Source organism: Oryctolagus cuniculus, chromosome 16, assembly GCF_051225735.1.
Source record: "Oryctolagus cuniculus isolate XC-2025 breed Fujian yellow rabbit chromosome 16, ASM5122573v1, whole genome shotgun sequence".
Lineage (NCBI taxonomy): Eukaryota > Metazoa > Chordata > Mammalia > Lagomorpha > Leporidae > Oryctolagus > Oryctolagus cuniculus.
In genome coordinates this window covers 39,364,445-39,385,782 of record NC_142882.1, presented here as the reverse complement: position 1 = coordinate 39,385,782, position 21,338 = coordinate 39,364,445, and the positions used below count along the sequence as shown (strand labels likewise).

General features: G+C 40.0%; 1 long non-coding RNA gene across 1 annotated transcript in view; it reads left to right on the top strand.

Annotated features, from left to right (window-relative positions):
• The first annotated feature begins 10,818 nt into the window (after positions 1 to 10,818).
• Positions 10,819 to 21,338, top strand: part of LOC138845845 (uncharacterized) — a 69,598-nt gene continuing 59,078 nt past the window's right edge. Inside the window, exon 1 of the long non-coding RNA XR_016223043.1 lies at positions 10,819 to 10,991. This is a non-coding gene — a long non-coding RNA (uncharacterized LOC138845845). The remainder of the gene's footprint in view (positions 10,992 to 21,338) is intronic.

Sequence of the window (21,338 nt, the reverse complement as noted above, 5' to 3'; positions counted from 1 at the left end):
ATCGAGACTTCCTCTGAGTTAATCCTGAGTTTCTGTGGATTATCTCATCATCATATACAAACATAACTGCTAAACAGAGAGTCCCCATCTTGGCTTGGGTCACTCTCCCTGATCTTTCATGAACCGCACGGAGAACTTTGAAGTGCTGGTTCTTCTCCCCACTGATGGCCTGTGGCAGGAATGTAGGCAACCAGAGGTTGGGCGAGGGGTGTTGATGGTCAGGCATCATTGCTAAATAGCTGTGGCATTGTAACCAATGCGGAGTGCCCCACCAAAGATGAAATACTAACTTTGTTTGGTGCCAAGTGTGATGAGGTAAGGCTACTGAAATAAGTTCAAGATTGCAAAACATTAGACTACCTTCTGACACCTAGGAGCATGATAATCTTAGAATAGGCAAGCTTTTCCTTTAAGATTATATTTATTTATTTAAGAGGTAGAGACAGAGAGAAAGGTCTTCTGTCCGCTGGTTTACTCTCCAAATGGCCGCAACAGCCAGAGCTGCTCTGACCCGAAGTCAGGAGCTTCTTCCTGGTCTCCCACGCGGGTGCAGGGTCCCAAGGACTTGGGCCATCTTCTACTGCTTTCCCAGGCCATAGCAGAGAGCTGGACAGGAAGTGGAGTAGCCAGATCTCAAACCAGTGCCCATATGGGATGCTGGCGCCGCAGGTGGAGGATTAACCTACTGCGCCACAGCGCCGACCCCTAGGCAAGCCTTTTTTTATAAGGAGAAGTAATTGACACTCTGTAGTCTGTGGGTTTCCTTTGGGCCGGGAAAATTTGATATGTACTATGATTTACCAGAATTAGTGTTTCTGGACCCAATATGAATGTAACCTCAACTGTGGATACAGAGAAGACAAAGCAGAACTTCCAGTCTCTACAGGAATACAGAACGAGTAGGAGATGCAAGAGAAAGGAGAGAAAACATAGATGCTGCTAAATATCTATAATTCTCTTTATATACAGTGTGCAGTTTGCTTTAGATTAAGCTATAACCCAGATGTTAATAAACAGTGCAAAAGTCCAGAGATAGCCAGCTGGAGATTGGATCAGAAAGTCCATAGATGGCTAAACAAGTGCTTCTGTTTGTTATATCTTGATTGGCAGCCAATAGGGGGGAATTAGAATATCAATGATCAGAAGTTAACATTTAAAAAAAATGCTCCCAGGTTTTAATAACCTTATTAATTTTCATTTATTTAGAAGGCAGAGAGAGATACATGGACACAGATTTTTCCATCTGCTGGTTCATTCTCCAAAGGGCTGCAACAGCCAGGGCAGGCTGGGACAGGTTGAAGCCAGAAACATAATCCAGGTCTCCTAAGTGAGTATCAGGGACCCAGGAACAAGCACTTGGTACCGGCATGGGTATGCATTAGTAGGAAGCTGGAATCGGAAGTGGAGTTGGGACTTGAACCCACACATGGAAGTCACAGCTGCTTCATGAAATTAGTTTTCAAGAAAACTGATTTCATTGAAAACGTGCCAGACATACTCTACAGACTTACATGCAAGTAGAATAAGAAACTCTTTTCCTTCACTTAGTTCCCAAGCCTTGGCCCCTACATGGTCCTTCTGGCCAGTGATTGATTTGGGAAGATTTCAGTTTGTCCAGAGCTGACTACTGCACTAGGCCCTGCTTCTGGAAGTCTGTTGTAACAGGTATCATCAAGGGGGTCTGATGACTTGACAGAACTGCATTTCTGTGAAAATACATACAGATCGTATATTCTGCTTATTTTTTTGTGACTGCTTAATCATTGATAAGTGCAGATGGATTTTGTATAAGACACTCATGACTTGATCAGTTCTTATTCAATGGTTAACTTCCAAACTGACTGCAGAAAACATGACAAAGTGTGCAGCAGTGCCCATTCCTGTTGTTTAACATTTCTGGTTTGAAGAAAGAAAAGCACGTTACTTTAAGTTTTTCCCCCTTTGATTATTAAGGGTGAATCTAAGTTTTCAGTGTTTGGCTGTGTGTACTTCTGGTTTTGTTAACATTCTTTGTTGATTTATCTTGGAAATAATTTTTTGAGCTTGTTTTTTACTCAGGAAAGTTTTTAGTCGATTTGTTTCTTTGTACTTGCCAAGTTAAAAAAAATTTAGATTTGTTCCTTTGCTTTTGAGCTTAGACTTATTTTTTTCTCCTGTAATTGGCAATTTTGCCTATTTAATACTGCTTTTTTATTATGTAATTTATAAGGGTTTTGTGTGTGTGTGTGTGTGTGTGTGTTTTGTGTATGTTATGGCATTTAAGATTCTGGAATTGTTTCTGAACTATGCATCAGACAAATATTGTCCCCTGTTCATTCTCTTAGAAGACCTTATTTATTACATACTTAATTCCTAGGCATTTGAGAATGCTTTGCTCTTCACATCATCAGACCTTCATAGCATGTTTCTTTTTTTTCCCCATTGTTTTTAAAAGATTATTTAATTATTTGAAAGTCAGAGTCATAGCGAGAGTGGGAGAAAGACAGAGACAGAGAGAAAGATCCTCCATCTACTGATTCACCCCCCAGATATCCACAACAACCAGGGCTGGGCCAGGCTGAAGCCAGGGGTTTTATCTGGGTCTCCTATGTGCGGTACAGGGTCCCAGACACTTTAGCCATCTTCTGCTGCTTTCCAGGCCATCAGCAGGAAGCTGGATCAGAAATAGAGCAGCCTAGACACAAATCGGCACACCCATGGGATTTCAGTGCCACAGGCAGCTTTACCTGTTACTCCACAATGCCATCCCCCTTTTGCCTATTTTTAAATTTGGTTGTTCGGTTCTTTTGTTGAATTGTAGAAGCTGCTAATATATTCTGAATATTGATCATATATATTTGTCATATATATGATTTGCAGATATTTTCTCACATTCCATAGTGGCCTTTTTACTCTTTATGTGGTCACACATGTTTCAATATTTGGTAGCATACAGACTTTTTACACCCATTACTTTTCTTTTTCAAACTTTTCTTTTTCATCTGTTATGTTAAATCTGGAAGTATTTTTTGTCTACTTTCAAAAGAAGAACCTCTTGAATTTTCATGTAATAGTTTTATATTTATAAATGTTAACAGGACTAACATTTCAATAATATTCCATTTCCTTTTCCATGAACATGAAATATTTTACCATATATTCAAATTGTTTAATAACTGAGGAAAGAGTCATGGTTCTTGGGTATTTGTTTAAAATGTTACTTCTACATATTTTATCTTTTATTTTAAATATCTACTGCTGACGTGACAAATACCGATCTTTTTTCTGTTTTGTGTGTATCTGATTTACAGCAGGACTTTCTTATGATATCTAGCAACCTTCCTATTATAAATTTTCTAGATAGATTTTTTTTTACAGGCAGAGTGGACAGTGAGAGAGAGAGATATAGAGAAAGGTCTTCCTTTGCTGTGGGTTCACCCTCCAATGGCCGCTGCGGCTGGCGCGCTGCGGCCTGCGCACCACGCTGATCTGATGGCAGGAGCCAGGTACTTCTCCTGGTCTCCCTTGGTGTTCAGGACCCAAGGACTTGGGCCATCCTCCACTGCACCCCCGGGCCATAGCAGAGAGCTGGCCTGGAAGAGGGGCAACCGGGACAGAATCCGGCGCCCCAACTGGGACTAGAACCCGTTGTGCCGGCACTGCAAGGCTAGCCTATTGAGCCACAGCGCCAGCCCTCTAGATAGAACTTTATCCCTCTTTTTCATTGCAGACAACTCCATGCTTTGCTTCAGATTTTATGTACTTTGCCAGAACTCCTAGAAAAATTCTGAGATTGTGAACATACTTTGTCTGCTCTAGAATTCTAGACTTTATGCATGGGAGTGCCTCATAGTTTCTGTAAGGACATGGCTACTGACTTTAGACAAGTTGATATTTTTGCATAAAAATAGAATGCCATTTTATTTTAGTTTTTTTTTTTTTTTGACAGGCGGAGTGGACAGTGAGAGAGAGAGAGAGAGACAGAGAGAATGGTCTTCCTTTGCCATGGGGTCACCCTCCAATGGCTGCCGCGGCCGGCGCACCACGCTGATCTGAAGCCAGGAGCCAGGTGCTTCTCCTGGTCTCCCATGGTGTGCAGGGCCCAAGGACGGGCCATCCTCCACTGCACTCCCGGGCCACAGCAGAGAGCTGGCCTGGAAGAGGGGCAACCGGGAAAGAATCCGGCACCCTGACCGGGACTAGAACCCATGTGCCAGTGCCGCTAGACAGAGGATTAGCCTAGTGAGCCGCGGCGCCGGCCTTTATTTTAGTTTTTAAAAAATATTTAAAACCAAGAACTGGACTGAATTATCAAAATGATTATTTGCAGCTGTTGGGATGATCAAATGTTTTGCATTTTTTGATGTAATATTTCACATGAAAAGAGTCCCAGCTATTAAACTTCATTTTCCAAGGAGATATTTTCAACATGAACACTCACTGAACTCCAGAATGTGTAATACTCCATTAAATCTCTTGTACTGAGAGCATAATAGAGCATATTTTAAAAGGGAATTTCACCTTTTTGCTTTTATTAAAGAATTTCTGATTCAGATTGTAGATCTAGAAAGCAAGCTTAAGCAGTTACTAAGGTTGTGCATTCCCCACGCTTTATTTATTTATTTGTTGCCTTAGGCTCAGAAACGGATATTTAGTTTGGAAAGATTTTTTCTCTTTTCAATTCAATTATATTTGGAAATTTTATTGTTTCACAAAATGACTTACAAATATTTTTCTTTTGCATAGCTGATTCCTTCTCATACTGGTTTCAGGAAATTACCTGTGGCCAACAGTGTTGTTGTTATTGTTAGCATGTGACTCACGTCCTTCTGTCTTCCTTCCTTCTTTTAGTTTTAAACATGCTTAAAGGAGAAAAGACCAAAGGATTGAATCCTGGAAGCAGTCACCACAGTTAAATAAGAAGTGTATAAACATGGCCGGCGCCGCGGCTCAATAGTCTAATCCTCCGCCTAGCGGCGCCAGCACACCGGGTTCTAGTCCCGGTCAGGGCCCCGGATTCTGTCCCGGTTGCCCCTCTTCCAGGCCAGCTCTCTGTTATGGCCCGGGGGTGCAGTGGAGGATGGCCCAAGTCCTTGGGTCCTGCACACCAAGGGAGACCAGGAGAAGCACCTGGCTCCTGGCTTGCTGCAGCGTGCCAGTGGCGGCAGCCATTGGAGGGTGACCCCACGGCAAAGGAAGACCTTTCTCTCTGTCTCTCTCTCTCTCTCACTGTCCACTCTGCCTGTTAAAAAAAAAAATTAAAGGTTTAAAAAAAAAGAAGTGTATAAACACTGATATATTGAAGGAATCACTATTTCACCAATAATTCTGTCATTTGTATGAGTGAGCTGTAGGTGAGCAAGGCATCTTGGGAGCTGTCAGGGACTTAATGCCTGTTACCATGTTAGACTGATGTTTGTAGAAAAAGGGGATTAATACCACCTTTTGGTAAAACTACTACTCAAACAGTACTTTATACTTTGCGTATCTGTGTGGGTGCAAACTGTTGAAATCTTTACTTGGTATAGAGTTGATCTTCTGTATATAAAGATAATTGAAAATGAATCTTGATGAAAAATGGGATGGGGGAGGGAGTGGGAGATGGGATGGTTGTGGGTGGGAGGGAGGTTATGGGGGGAAAGCCGCTATAATCCAAAAGTTGTACTTTGGAAATTCATATTTATTAAATAAAAGTTGAAAAAAATAAATACCACCTTTTGAAGGGAAGTTGCCTTGAATCACAGTTTTTCCTGGGGCTTGGCTTTTGTGTCTTTTGGTTAGCATTTTGTACAGATTCAATGTCAGCAAATGAGGTGAGCAGAAATGAAGCGTTTTAGAAAATATGTTTATTCCAGTTGACAAAGGGACAGCTGCTTATTAGATAGCACAGCTGGAATTACCTAAGGATCCATGGCTATATCTTTATACATTATAAAATACCTGTCTTTAATATAGATATTTGTACCATTTAGACATGCTCCAACATGTAGTAGACAATCACTGGGTACCCTAAACAAATAAAGGAATAACTAGCATTGAATATAATTTTGATTTAATCCATTATAGTTCTGGGCTATGAAATATGAGAATCTCAATGCTTACTTTAAAAAAAAAAGAATATTAGGTTGGCATTTGACACAGCAGTCAAGATACCTCTTGGGACACTTGAATCCATATTGGAGTGCTGGCTCTGGCTCTGCTTTTTCTTTTCTTTTTCTTTTTTTTTTTTTTTTTAAAGATTTATTTGTTTATTTGAAAGGCAGATTGCAGAGAGGCAGAGATAGAGAGAGAGGCCTTCCATCCACTTGTTCACTCTCCAGATGCCTGCAACAGTCAGAGCTGTGCTGATCTGAAGCCAGAAGCCAGGAGCTTCTTCCAGATCTCCCACAGAGGTGCAGGGGCTGAAGGACTTGGGCCATCCTTCACTGTCTTCCCAGGCCATAGCAGAGAGCTGGATCGGAAGAGGAGCAACCTGGACTTGAGCTGGCACCCATAAGGGGATGCTGGCTGGCACTGTAGGTCGCAGCTTTACCCATTACACCACAGTACCAGCCCCTGCTTCTGATTCTAACTTCATACTAATGTGTACCCTGGAAGGCAGCAGGTGATGGCTCAAGTACTTAAATTCCTACCACTCATGAGTGAGACATGGATAGAGTTCCTGGCTCCTGGTTTCAGCCTGGGGGCAGCCCTGACTACTGTGGGCATTTGGGGAGTGAACTAGTAGATGGAAGATCTGTCTCTTTCTCTGTTGTTCTACTTTTCAAATACAAATTTTAAAAATGGTAAAATTAAACATAGGGAATTAGTCATATGGAGAAAATAGATTCAACACTTTTAAAAAAAATCAGTAAAGTTTACAGTCTGAAATAAAAACAGTAATAACTTAAGTGATGCTGTGCCACCCCATGTAAAGAGTGAGGAAAAAATACAAAAGCACTTTGAATCTCTTGTGCTGCTTGCCTGTGTGGTTGTACAAGTTGATCTCATTCGGCTTCAGCTTTTTTATTAATGAAAGAGATAATAATCATGTCACAGAATTATGTCATGAGTCTCTACATACATGTATATGAATGGTTATACATGTGTGTATTATCTAGTACTTTGGTATGCAAGTAGTTCCAGATCAGTAACATGAGCATGACCTTGAATCTCAGCTTCATGGAGACTTCTTGGATTGGAGTCCGCATTTTAACAAGAGTCCTTGGAAGATTCCTTTGCACATTACATATAAAGTACTTCCCGGTCTAACACAGTAATTTGTGCAATCATGTTTAGTCAATTCAGTGTTTTTTCTTTCAAATAACTTTTTAAAGAATTTATTTTCATTCTTTAAATTCAAAGGCTGGGAGGGAGCAAGGGCGAGGGCGGGGGCGGGGCGGGGCGGGGCCAGGGCGGGGGCCGGGGCCGGGGATCTTCATAGGCTGGTGTACTCTCTAAATGCCCACAACAGCCGAGACTGGGCTAGCCAAAGCCAGCAGCACAGAACTCAATCTGACTCTCCGGCGTAGGCAGCAGGGACCCAGCCACTTGAGCTAGCACCTGCTGCCTCTCTGGGTGCATGTTTGCAGGAAGTTAGAATAGAGCACAGCTAGAACTGGAACCCAGAAACTCTGATATGGGACATGGGCACTCCGAGCATCATCTTAACTGCTGTACCCTTTAAATTAGGTAAGTTTTAACTCAGAAATCTGCCTCCCTTCACATAAAAATATAAAGAACCCACCAGTAACTACAACCACAAAATATGGGATTGGCATGTTTCTCAGTGGGTCTTCTATCAAGTAATCCTTGCCAACAGAATATATGATAGAGATTTCCTCCTCTTTTTTCATTAGTTATGTTCGCTTCTTGAAACAGTATGCTAAAATAGAGTTTTGAGCAAGACTCCAAGACCAAAGACATGTGAGTTTATAAAGACAGAAGCAAGCCAAAGAGTGGATTTTGGACAGAGGATGTCTTGGGAGAAGGTTTTGCTGTGAGCCATGCCTGGAGTGCCAGGCACCTGCTCCTCTTCATCAAGCCCAAGGATGAAGAGGCTTCCAGGGGTGTGTGGGAAGCTTAATTAATGACTCCCGCAGGAGGTTTTGTGTGATCCAGCTCTTACCAAGTATATTTAGAAGTCAAAAATAAATGCAAGTTGTTGCCTTGGTTTTGGGGCCAGTAGAAGAGACAACATTGGGGTTTACCAAAAGGTTTCTCTCCATGCATAGTTTTTTCATAATGCATATTTTCCTTTCACCTTTTGGAGACCTGATATATTTATAGGTTATCATGGACCTAGTCAGTGTTATGCTGAAAAACGAATCCTCCAAGAAAAATGAAACATCAAAATGACAAAAACAGGTTTTCTCCCACCACTACTTTGTAGCAATAGTCAGCTTTCATGGTGGAAACATGGCTACGTGGCTCTTAGGTCTATTAGTAGCTATCAGCTTGACATCATTGAACACGGAGTTGGGAACAAGCACACACAGGTCACTCTCATGGGGCTGGCTGCAGCACACCATTGGAGAGAGAGGGAGGCAGGGGAGGAAAGAGAATATAGCAACCATGGCAGGGGGATCCTTGCTTCAGTAAAATGGAAAATTCATAGGCTACCACTTAGATTAAAAGCACACACCTTCACAGCAAGTTGACGGCAATTAGAACAGCTAATCAAAGATTCTTTGGAAGCCCCAGTAAAGTATTTTTTTTTGGGACAGAGTCAGCTTTAAGCATCTGCAGGTGGGTTCAGGGGCTGTGAAGACTGATGGCCTCAGGGCATTGTCTCACCTGTCCCCCTTCCTTGCCAACAAACTGGGGGAAACTGACCTACACTGGTGGAGGGAGAAGAGTTGGTGTTAAATCTATTTTACAAAAAAACGATTCCCATCTCAGACATTATGTGGTAAATGCGAATCGAGGTTGTGTTTGCCTTAAAGTGATTGTAGTTCTGTTTATTATCTGACAGTGAGCCTGGAGTTCTTCATTTGATGCTAGTGGAAATTGCTCCTAATCAATAAGGCTTACAGAATAATTATAGGAATAAAAATAATATTTTTCAATTAAGTCACAGATTGTGCTAATTCAGTACAGCAATTACACAAATAACCTTTAAGTTCCATTTTCTAACTAAGTCTTAAGCTAGAGGCCTAACCACAACACACAGCGAATACTCCCTGCTACTGTCCTCCCAATTCCTGTGTACTTGATAGTATGTTGTATAGTAAATTGTTAATAGGCTCTTGTGAATCTTTGAAGGTTTTCTTACTGTTACATGAATATTCTTGTGAGGTTAAAGATTATTTCTGCTTTTCTAACTTTGCCTTTGCTAAAACCTAACTCTTATTGTCTAGTAGAGAGCACAGTTGATAAGTGCTTATTGAAAAAATAGAATAATATTTTACTTTTAGTAATTTTTTAATAAAGCAGAAGTAAATGATACTGTACATCAAAAGGAGAAATTACTGTGTAACTTTCTTATTTAAGCCTGAGAAATTTGATCCTTTAACATGAAGGGTATTATAGGAAAAAGAATTTTTAAAAGGTTTTTTCATGTTGTATTTTTGAAAATGTCATGTTTGCAATGGACATGACTACTGAAGCTAGACTTTAGATTTTATTACCTTTTAGGTTTACAAACTATAATGTTTCCTTTCATTGGCATGCAGTAATATCATATCTCCTAAATGAACAAGGTAATTTCACATCAGTCATAGTGATTGACTATGCTATATTGCAGAATCTATGTTAAAAAGTCATTTTTTAGAAAATGCCATGTCCTAACATACTTAACAATATTTTAGTGGCTTCATATTATTTTTATTAAATTTTAATTTTAAATTTTAGTATGTTTTTATTATGTTACAAACTGTTAGATATGTTCAGCTGCCTTCATGGTTGTATCCAGGTCGGTGCTCTGTGCCTGATTTGTGCATAGTAGGTGCTTAACAGGGTTGGATAGTACTGTCTTGGCTCTTCCATAACTAGACCGAGAATATGATCAAATGACATGAACTCTAAAGTTTTTTTAAAGATTTATTTATTTATTTGAAAGTTAGAGTTACGCAGAGAGAGAGAGGAAAGGCAGAGAGAGAGAGAGAGAGAAAGGTTTTCCATCTGATGGTTCACTCCCCAATTGGCCGCAACAGCCGGACCTGCACCAATCTGAAGCCAGGAGCCAGGAGCCCCTTCCAAGTCTCCAACATGGGTGCAGGGGCCCAAGGACTTGGGCATCTTCTGCTGCCTTCCCAGGCCTAACAGAGAGCCAGATCGGAAGTGGAGCAGCTGGATCTCGAACTGGCACCCATATGGGATGCTGGCACAGCAGGCTGTGACTTTACCCACTATGCCACAGTGCTGGCCACTGAAAATCAACATTTTGAGTAACTCTCACCAGAATTCCTTGTAGAAGTAGAATTGGAAATGAGATATAAGGGGCTCTGCAAGCAGGAGGTTAGATCCCACAAACCCAAGGACTTGGGTCTTAGATGGTATTGGCGCACAAGAAAAAGGCAGACGATGATGATGCTAGAGAAAGACCAGAAAAGGATCTGTTAGTTCTGCAGAGGAGAGGAGAGGTGAGAGGAAACATGGGATGGAGCTGGAAAGAGGAACCTACAGGTTGAAGAGTACCCAGAGTGCATGAAGGAGAAAACTAGTGCGGTCCCCCTTAGGGAAGTCCACAGAGGAAATCCTCAGGTGGGTGGCTCTTGCTGCTCAGTTTCAACTTCATGTTAGGTCTTCAACATGAACTTTTTTTCCCTCTCCACTCCAGGAATCATTTCACAAAGCCTATTCTGCTCTGAGTCTTAACTGTGTTTGCTTATTTGTTTTGTAGAAATCAAAAAAGACAATTTCAAGCTTGGATTGGAACGGAAGAGAGAGAGCAAGAGTGAAAGCAGAATTCTGAATCCAGAAGCCACAAAAATGAAGATCTTAACTTTTCCTCAGCATGCCTTATCAATTTGTAGAGAACATGAAAGGTTTTTATATTTGCAAGACCCATGGAATTACCTGGAGGTGAACTGGTAAGTCAAACTAATGGGCTGTTGCGTAACTGATATTTGGGAAACAGGAAGAAACATGTATTGTCTTCATTTATATTTTGGTTTGTGTTTTGACATTTCTCCCGTTTGAAGAAGACATATGACAGATTTACTGCAAATCCATGCATACATCATAGCAGTCTTTTTCTTAAATATTCTTGAGGGCAATTAGGAATTAGAAAATAATTTCCTTGGAAAAAGCTTCTTTCAACATCCTGCCTCATCAACTTCAGTGGGAAAGCATTGGAGCAGAAGTTTAATGGTGGTGAATAATTATAATCAGCTGTCCAAATTAGCAAGCCATCTGTATGTCAGTCTCCTCACACACAAAACTTGAGGGACTGGTGGGCCAGAAAATGTCCAGTGTTACTGTGCATATTCAATGCAGTGTGCTTATTCTCATATATACAGAATAGTCACTATGAATAAAGAAAAGCTTTGTAAAAAATAAGCTACTCATTGTTTTATGGTTAAAATGGATTTTCTGGATTAAGTATGCTACCTTTTTAAAATTTTCCTTTCAATCTTTTCTTGGAAAGGCATCTCTATCTTCATTTAATTCCCTTTGGTCATGGTCAGTGTCATCCAGTAGAATGCAGAAGCAATAAGTTATTAGAAACAAGGTATGGAAAAATTTGGCTTCTCGAGTGTTTGATGATTATGTTTTTTCCTTCCGTAGTCAATTTTTAAAAGGTTTTTAGTCATGAAAGGGTGTTGTATTTCATCAACATCTTCTTTCTCTGCATCTATTGAAATAATCATACTTTTTTGTTTGTCCTTCAGTTTTTTGAAGGGATGTTTGACATTTATTGATTTGCATATGTTGTGCCGTCCCTGCATTCCTGGGATAAATCTGACTTAGTCCAGGTGGATGATCTTTTTGATGTGTTGTTGGATTCAATTTTCTAGTACTTCGCTGAGGATTTTTGCATCTGTGTACAAGAGAGATATTGGTGTATAATTCTCTTTTTTTGTTGCACTTCTGATTATGGGATTAAGGTGGTGCTGGCCTCTTTGAATAAGTTTGGAAGGGTCCCCCACCCCTGCCTTTAGTTGCTTCATATATTACCAACAATATGCATTAAAGTTTTCCACGTGTCTCTTTGTGGCTTGATAGCTTATTTACTTGTAGTGCTGCTTAACAGTGCATTGTCTGGAAGTCTCCTGGTTTAGCTCTCTGCTCCTTCACCGAGGGATATCTTGGTTGGTTACAGGTTTTGACAAGTATGCATAAAGCTTCCACCAGTACTTGTGACACTCTTACGTGCCTAACTCCTTCATGTAAGTATGAAGGAGAGCGACTGTGGAGTTGTATGGTGAGACTATGTTTAGTTTTATAAGAAATGGCCAGACACTTCCAAATTGGGTACCAGTGTTCATTCCCTCCAGCAATGATGAAATTTTCTGTTGCTTCGCTTCCTTGTTGTCGTTCAGTGTTGTCAGTATCCTGAATTTTGGCCATTCTCACAGGTGTGTAGTAATGTCTCATTGTTTTGGTTGCATTTCCCCAATGACGTACGATGTGGGGCAACTTTGCATTGCTTTGCCATTTGTGTATCTATGTTGATGAGATGTTTCTAAAGACCTTTGCTCCACCTTTTAATTAAATTGTTTATTTTCTTAGTGTTTAGTTCTTGGTATATTTTGTATAGCAATCCTTTATCTATGTCTTTAGAAAATATTTTCTTGTACCCTGTGGCTTGTCTCTTCATTCTATTTGAACTCGTTCAGAAAGCAGAGACTTTGAATTTCAATGAAGTTGAGCTTGGTGTTATATTCAAGTCACAGCAAACTCAGGCCATCATAGATTTTCTCCTGTTATCTTCCAGGGGGGTTACAGTTTTGTGTTTAACATTCAGGCCTATGGTCCATTTTAAAAGTCAGTTTCTGTGAAGGGTACGAGGTATGTGTTAGATTCATTTTTTATTATATGTGGATGTCTACTTGTGCTAATAGCATTTTTTGAAAACACTCCTTTTTGGCATAGTGGGTAAAGCTACTGCCTGTGATGCCAGCATCCCAGTGGGTGCCAGGTTGAGTCCTGGCTGCTACTTCAAATCCAGCTGCCTGCTAAGTGCCTGGGAAAGCAGAGAAGATGGCCCAAGTGCTTGGGCCCCTGCCACCTATGAGGAAGACTCAGATGAAACTCCTCACTCCTGGTTTTGGCCTGGCCCAGCCCCAGCCATTGCACCCAACTGGGGATTAAACCAGCTGATGAAAGACCTCCCTCTCTCTCTCTGCCTTTCAAATAAACAAATACATCTTTTGAAAATGATTCTTTTCTCCATTGTATTCGATTTGCTCCAATGCCAAAGGTCAGCAGACTATATATGTGTGTGTGTGTGTGTGTGTGTGTGTGTGTATGATTTATTTACTTGAAACAGAGTTAGAGAGAGGGAGATAGAGAGATCTTCCATCTATTGGTTCACTCCCCAGATGGCTGCAACAGTTGGGAATGAGCCAGGCTGAAGTCAGGAGCTAGGAGCTTCTTACTGGTCTCCCACCTGGGTACGGAGCCCAAGCACTTGGGCTATCTTCTGCTGATTTCCTACACACATTAGCAGGGAGTTAGATTGGAAGTGGAATAGCTGGGACTCAAAATGGCGCCCATATGGGATGTTGGCATTGCAGGCTATGGCTTAGCCTGTGACACCACAACACTGGCCCCAAGCAGACTATATTTATTTGTGTCTGTATTGGGACTCACTATTTTATTTCACTGATCTATTTGTCTATACTTCACCACTACTGTCTTGATTACTGTAGGTTTACAGTAAGCTCTAAAGTCAGGTAGTAGCAGTCTTTTAACTTTATTCTTATCTTTCAATATTATGTTGCCTGAGATTTTTACCTCTCTGAACAAACTTTGAAATTCGTTTGTCAATATTCACAAAATTAGCTGCTGGGATTTTTTGTATTTATACTTAAGTATTTTCTTCTTCCTTGGTACTAACTGCTGGTTCTCTGCTCAGTTGCTTGCAGTGGTTAGGGTTTTGCCAGAGCCAAAGCCAGGAGCTGGGGGCTCAATCCACGTCTCCCATGTGAATGGCAGGAACTTGGTCCCTTGAAGCATTATTTCTGCCTCCCTGGGTGCACATTAACCAGAAGCTGGAATTGGGAGCTGAGCCAGGACTCAAACTCAGACACTGATGTGGTATGGCAGCTTAACTACTAACTCAAATGTCTGCCCTTAGATAATTTTTTTAACAAGTTGAAGGAATTCCTTTGTACTGCTACTTTTATTTTTTTTAAAAGGCAGAGTGGACAGTGAGAGAGACAGACAGAGAGAAAGGTCTTCCTTTGCCGTTGGTTCACCCTCCAATGGCCACCGTGGCGAGCGCACTGCGTCTAGCACACCGCGCTGATCCAAAGGCAGGAGCCAGGTGTTTATCCTGGTCTCCCATGGGGTGCAGGGCCCAAGGACTTGGGCCATCCTCCACTGCACTCCCGGGCCATAGCAGAGAGCTGGCCTGGAAGAGGGGCAACTGGGACAGGATCTGGTGCCCCGACCAGGACTAGAACCCGGTGTGCTGGCGCTGCTAGGCGGAGGATTAACCTATTGAGCCGCAGCGCCGGCCTGTACTGCTACTTTTATTGAGAGTTTATTTTCCTGCCATGAATACATGTTGGATTTTGTCAAATGCTTTTTCTATTGATAAATACATGCTTTTCAAGTGCAAATGCCACATTACCAACATAATCTCTGTACTGAGTTCTAAAATACTGTAACACTTATAAGAGGATTGAAATCATATAATTTGTTCTCTGATCACAAAAATGAAATTGAAAAACAGCCAAAAGATATTCGCAATATTTTCAGATACTTGGTGATTAACACTTGGGATTAACACTACAGAAGCTCTATGAAATAATCACTAGTAGAACTAGGAAATATTTTAAATAAAGTGACTGAAGATAAGCATAGCAAAATTGGTGAGATGTAACTAAAGCAGTGACTGAAATTTATAGTTTTAAATGTGTTACAGAAGGGAGTGTAAAACAAACTCTCTAAGCTCCCTCTTTCAAATGCTAAAAAGAATGAGCTAAACTCCAAGTAAAAGGGTGAAAATTAAAATAAATTTGCAATCAATGAAACAAAATCATATGCTTTGCAGACCCATAGAATGCCAGATGTCCTAAACAGCACTCTGGCCTCAGAATCAGCCCTTAAGGCATTTGGATCTGGCTAAAAAGCCCATGAGAATATTTCAGGCATGGAAAGCCAAGACAGTGTGGCAAAAAAAAAAAAAAAAAAACCTAAATGAAAGATCTTTGTGAGTGAGATCCCAGCAGAAAGAACGGGCCATCAAAGAAGGAGGTACCTTTCTCTGAAAGGAAGAGAGAACTTCCACTTTGACTACGACCTTGTCTAAATAAGATCAGAGTTGGCGAACTCAAAAGGCTTCCATAGCCTTGGCAACTCATGACAAGATCCTAGGGTTGGATGAATGGGATTCCCACTGTCCCTACCTACTATCCAGTGAAACCACAGCCAAGGGTACGGGCTGTGGGGAAAGAAGACCCTGTAGAGCTTGACTATAGTCTGGCATGGTGAAGAGACATGAGAGGTGTAGAATAAGTGGAAAAAAAAGATCCTAGGGTGATTACTGATGCCATAAACAAGAGTGTCAATTGTTAAATCAACAACAGGAGTTACTGTGCACTTTCTCCCCATGTAGGATCTCTGTCCTTAATGTGTTGTACTGTGTGAATCAATGGTATAACTAGTAATCAAACAGTACTTTACACTTTGTGTTTCTGTGTGAGTGTGAACTGTTGAAATATTTACTTAATACATACTAAATTGATCTTCTGTATATAAAGATAATCGAAAATGAATCTTGATGTGAATGGGATGGGAGAGGGAGTGGGAGATGGGGTGGTTGCAGGTGGGAGGGAAGTTATGGGGGAGAAAAGCCACTGTAACCCAAAAGCTGTACTTAGGAAATTTATATTTATTAAATAAACGTTAAAAAACATATGATTTGAAAAGATCAGTATAATTAAAGATCTCTAGGGAGATAAAGAAAATATGGGAGTAGACTTTTGCTCTTATTTACATAAAAACCTATTAATATTAGAAATAAAAAAGAATCATTATAACTCCTATTTACATAAAAAAGGATAAATAAGGAAAGCCAGAATTCTCCTCCTGCCACAGCCAAATACATATTAGAAAACTATAGAACATTCTTTATGAAAATAGGCACAGACCTTCTTAGCAAAGAACTCAGATATATCTACATAGGGTGATACACCATGATCAAGTTGAATTTATTTTTGAAATGCAAAATTGGTTTCTCATCTGCAAATCAGTCAAATTCACAAATTTCTAAAGATAGAAAAAGAACCCAGAAGATTATCTCAATATGTGTAGAGAACAACATTTGGTTAAATTTAACACTTTTTTTCTTTAAATAAAAACTAGGGATTGATGGGGACATCACCTATCCAATAAAGCATCTGTGAAACACATATAGCTCACAGCGTTTTGGATGATGGTGCTCTATGAGCATCATTGTACGTGTGGCTATGGAGCTGATAACCAACATCCATATCCTTCTATAGTCAGGGAGGCAAAGAGGTGAAATCTCACCACAACTAGTCAACACTGTACTGAGCTCTGCTGTGCTTTGGGTGTTGTTTGTCTGCCCTCCGCCTACCCCAAAGGTCCATGTGCTGGGTCCTTGGCCTGTAGGGTGGCAGCATTGGGAGAGAGTATGGAATCTTTAGGAGGTGGGAATCTAGTTCTGAGGTCATTTGGGGGCATCCTCTGAAGGGCAGTATTTCTCATGGGACCTGAGTGAGTTCTTGAGACAGCACTGTTGTAAGAGCCTGAGCCTGGCCCCACCCAGCCCCTCTCCAGCTTCCTGTTTAGAGATTTGATTGTAGTCTTCCGCATGCTCCTGTCAGCTGCCTCAGAGCCCTTACAAGAGCTTGGGCAGTGCTGTTTGAACTTTCAGCCCCCAAAACTGAGGCAAATAAATCTCCTTGCTATGTAAAGTTAGCCTGTCTAGGTACTTTGTTATAGCAAGGAAGGGCTCACTCATACAAGGTCTTATCCAGTTTAAATGAAACAAAATGAACCAAGAGCACTTTAGTTGGAAAAGCAGTAAAATTGCCTTTATTTGTCAATAATATGACCAATTACGTATAATATCCAACCAAATATACAAAAATGCTATTAAAAGTAATAAATGGGTTTAGGTACCTGTAAACCACAGTGGCAACTGACTAGAACTGTCATTTGTAAATTGAAATGATAGGGGAGGGCACTGTTGGCACAGTGAGGAAATGTCCATATCGGATTGCTTGATTTGAGTCCGGGCTACTTCCTGCTTCCAATCCGGCTTCCAATTCAGGCCCCACTCGGCTGTCAACCCATGGGTCTGAAGGGGACTCAGGAGCAGCAGAGCGAAGTCGCATAAGCTTCTCTGGTAGAAGTACTAATGCACCTATGAGGCAGCAGACGATGGCCCAGGTGCTTGGGTATCTGCCACCCACCTGGGAGACTTGGACTGAGTTCCAGGCTCCTGCCTTTGGCCTGGCCCAGCCCCAGGAATGTCTATTTGGGAAGTGAATCAGTGGATGGAGGAGATTTCTGTCTCTCTTTCTCACTCTCCCCTCTGACTCTTCCCTACTCACCTCCTTTTGTTGCTTTGCCTCATCAATCAATAAATCTGTCAGCATTAAAAGTAATGTAGACATACAATGAAAAAATTGAAGTAACAGAATCCAGATTATTTGGAGACTGGTTCTCCAGACACAGCTACCCCTTTCCATCTGAGTGTCTAATTGTAACTGTGTTATACCCATGAACACCACAATTGAATTAGTTTTATCTCACTATAAAATCTCAACAACCTGGCTTAAATTCTTGTGTATTTTGTTAGCTGCAAACATTAATTAGTCAATAAAAACATTTTGGGGAAAGAGTGATGAATATATATTGGATTTGTTTATGAAATTTAGTCCACATAATACTTCTAATCCCAGAACTCTGTTAATTCATGTCATGTTTGAGGGAAAATTCTGGTGGGACATTGTTCCATTGTAGGTAGAATTACTCTCCGATATATTTCACTATCCTCCATTTTAGAAAACATGGACTAAGCATTATATGTTGGTACTAAAATCAACATATTGATGTTAATTTTTAGTAAGCAGCATTTGCATTTATTACTTCAGCCAATGTCATATCTGGGAGTTAATGCATTTAAAAGACACAGTTTAGGAGAACACTGTATAGTGTTGTGATAACCAACAGAAAAATGTCCTCATTGGTTTGTTATATATTAGTTCATTAGCAAAATGCAACTTTTTAGGAGACTAAAATCCAAACATCTGAGGACATTTCTTTCATCTGTTTCTGAGAATAACCCCTTATGCATTGGTACTTCCCTGAAGTTTCACTCCCTCGGGATTCACATATTGTAAATCTGCCAAACTGCCTTAAGAGTATATGATCCTTGGTATTTGAAGGGTTGAAGAACTAAAGATGAGAGTTAGTGGCTAGAAATTGGTAATGAGTTAAAAGCTTTCTTCTTGGAACGAGAGGAAGGATTTTAGAACCTATCAACAAAAAGAGAGTCAGGTTGGTGCCTTGTCATTTGATTCCATTTTATTGCAGAAATATCTGTATATCTATGAAAATATGAACCAAGTTTCAAGGCAAGGAATTAAGTGCATATTTGCGGTGTATAAATATTTTAAAAGTATAAATAGCAGGAACAAGCAGGTTTTCATGTGGAACTTGAAACAGAGCTATAAACTGAAAGCAAACAAAAATGTCACTCAAGTATGTAGAAGAAATGTTTTTCCATGGATAATAGTTTCTAGTAACTATTTTGATATGAAATACCTAGTGGTTTTTTTGTGTATCCCTAAAGTTTTAATTAGCATTGGCCCACTTGGAAACAGAGGAGCTAAGTGAGTTAGACGTTTTGGATCTCAGGAAACCGAACTAGAGCAGGTTAACTGGGCTTCTAACCATAAAACATCCCACACGGATAGGAGAAACTTTTGGAGATGAAGTTCTGGTGCTGTCGTCAATGAGATGTTGGAATATTTACAGGAGAGAGTGGCAATTTAAAATGTTTGAGAACTGGATCAAGCCTTTTTCATTACTATAGCAAAAGCAAAGGAATAAGGCATTGTTTTTATACACAGTCAGAAAAATTGGTCTACATGCACCTTGATTAGAGGGCTTTTTGTGTCCACTAATTTTTTTTCAGAGTTGTTAGTTGTTTGTGTGGCTCTTCTTCCTGAACCCCACTCCTTACCCTCATTTCACTGTAGCTTCCGGTGAACCACAACCCCACTAAGATGCCTTGTCTCTTGCTTTATCTCTAAAAAAATTATGGAACAAGTGAATGCACAAATTGAATAAAAATTCTGTGGGGATTTACAAGGATCTTTCTCCAAGATTTTCTCTCATATGGTAATTCATCAGGTTGGGACTCACGGCAACAGCCAATGTGAATCACATTCTATGTAAGATCATCTCATCGCAGCGGGCCAAGGGGAAGGGCCCAGCATGCGGCGTCAGTTCAGCCGTGTCTCGAGTCTATAACTGTGCTTCATTTCTCGAAGTTTCCATGAAACTGAAAAGGAACTTGATATGAAGAAAAGATTCTTAGATTGCTTCAGAATATATATATATATATATATATAATTTGGTTACTAAACATGAAAGGTTAGACCCCTTTGTTTTTCAATACTAACCCTCTATGATTTCTTTCTTATGAAATCGTGTGGGTTTCAGTGTGTTTATGATACTGCTAAGTGGTAATATGAGTGCTTGGAATTGGAGGATATAGAGTTCCTGGCCAGCATTTTGACTAACAGTATTTTGGTGATGAATAACTGTACAAGCCACCTGCACACCTGTTTTTTTTTTTTAACTTAAAAGACACCTGTATTTTTTAAGTTAATATTTTATTATTTTTGAGATAATATATTTTTAATTTGTTGTATAGTCAAAGCTCAGTGCTCTACTAAATAAAGAGTTCAATAGATAAAAAGTAAAATGGCTGTAGTCCAGCAAGAATATAGGCAGGGGCTATAAGCAATAATCAAATGAAACAATGTTCAATGACACTCATATAAAGTAAATTTTAAAGTAGTCAGATAATTAAAACTATAGTAGTACATAATTCTTAACAACTTGACAGAGATTTGAAACCAAGTTGAACAAAACTGTGTAGTTTAGCAGAACTGCTATACCCAGACATTTCTATTTTATTTTATTAAAAAAAATTTTTTTTAAAAGGCTTTACCTTCCACATGTAAGGGAGAAGATGCAGTATTTTTCTGTGTCTGGTTTATTTTATTCAACATGATGTCCTGCAGTGGCAACCATTTGGATTCAGTTTGAATGATGGTACTATCTCATCACAGGTATTTGAGATAAGATACACATACAAATTGGAGGGTATAGGCACAGGTTTTCTAAGGTGGGGGTGTACAGATTACTGCTGGTGGGTCACATCTGGATTGCCAATTTGATGGTGAATTCTATCAGAGTACAGCTATGCCTTTTTGTTTCAATATTATTTATGATTGCTTTCATAGACAGAGTTGAGTGTTTCAACAGAGGCAGTATTGCTTGCAAAGCTCAAAATGATTACTGCACCTCTAATAAGAAAATATGTCAACTTATGCTCTAAATTATATTAGAATATTTTAATTGATATATAACAATTGTGCATGTTTATGAGGTACCATCTGATGTCTCAACACATGTATTCATGGTACAGTGTTCAATACAGGACAAATATAAACATTTTCTCCAAAAATTTGTGATCTCATATTTTGGTAAGGACCTTCAAAATTCCTCTCTTGAGTAGTGTGTGTGTGTGTGTGTGTGTGAGAGAGAGAGAGAGAGAGAGAGAGAGAGAGTGTCACCCTACTGTATAATAGAACACCAGAACTTCTTCCTCCTAACAATAATATAATATTTGTTAACAACATTTTCCCATCCCTCCCACCACTTCTTGCCCTAACTTCCATCATTCTACTCTCAAATTCTATCAGATTAATTTTTCTAGATCCTACGTATGAGTGAGTTCATGCAGTACTTGTCTTTCTTTGCCTGGCTTAGTTCACTTAGCATAATGATTTCCATGTTCTTGCCAATGAGAAGACTTAATGCATCCATATTATGGATGAGTTATATTCCATGGTGTTTATGTATCACATTTTCACTGTGCATCCATCAGTTGATGGACACAGGTTGTTTCTACTAGTTGGCTATTTGGAGTAGTGCTACAATGACCAGGGGAGTGCAGATGTCTCTCTCAGCATGATTTCATTATTCTTGTATATATA